Below are 1,115 nucleotides of genomic sequence, written 5' to 3'. Positions count from 1 at the left end.
CTTTATGGATTATTTTGTGTACATTTGGTGTTCTAACTTTTTGAGCATTAGATTTTAATATACAGTGTGCTTAGACATTCAGAGCTTATTTTGGTATGTTTCAGCATTACATTAATATAATTACTCTATCAATCTGTAAGTACTACTATGATAAATAAGCATAAACAGTAATTCATATTTCAGAGGCATTCACATATGGATCTAAGGTATTGTCACTAGATTTCCAAGACAGGACTGTGTTAAGACATCAGTGTCAGAAAGGGTAATAAAAACTTCTGCGGTATTGAAGTTCTTGAAGGCAGTGAATTCCTCTACATAAAAGAATTAAAGGCCATGAGAGATGAGATTCTATGGTCTGATGAAATCAAGGTTAAACTTAAGTTTAATGGTAAGTAAACCAGATGCCACACATCTGGAAACTATCATACATACAGTGAAGGAAACTTGCTAAAGAGAGCTCGGCACCAGAGATTTGACAGAACCAGCCAGAGTATAGACTTTTTATCATGTTAATGTTTTTTTTTTTTTTTAAATTGGTGAGGGGTTTTTTTTCCTCTCCTGGGCTATGTGAGACTGCCCTTAGGTGTGAATGATTGCCTGAATATTTGTGTACCTGGTGCCCTGTGATGGACTGGCTTCCCATTTGGAGAATTCTTGTGCCAAGTGTTGCCAGGATAGGCTTTTCATCCACTATTTCATCATGTTTGCTTGTGTCTCCTCTCCTTCTTTCCTCATTATGGTGTATTTTTATGCCTCTACCACTAGGTGGGTTTTCAGGCTGTCCTTGCATCTATCTGAAATTTTCAGTATCTTCAGCACGATATCTCAAGAATGAGTGGTTGAATGTAGGATTTATATGGTTACTGGTCAGTGGTTCGAGTCCCTGAACCAGCAGGAATGGTTGAAGTGCCATTGAGCAAGGCACCTAACCCCCAACTGCTGCTTTGGGTATGTTGTATGTCACTCTGAGTGTGTCTGCTTAAATGCCTGTAATGTAATATGGAATTATCCTTGTAATCAGCAGATGAGCCGATTTAGATTAGTAATTCAAGACTCAAGGTCAAATGTCTGAAATAATTTTCTACAGTGTCCTTCCTGTTTGTTGTACAGAACTC

This window comes from Neoarius graeffei, chromosome 27, assembly GCF_027579695.1.
Source record: "Neoarius graeffei isolate fNeoGra1 chromosome 27, fNeoGra1.pri, whole genome shotgun sequence".
Taxonomy (NCBI): Eukaryota; Metazoa; Chordata; class Actinopteri; order Siluriformes; family Ariidae; genus Neoarius; species Neoarius graeffei.
The sequence above is the reverse complement of the archived record's forward strand: the minus strand, read 5'-3'. Positions refer to the sequence as shown.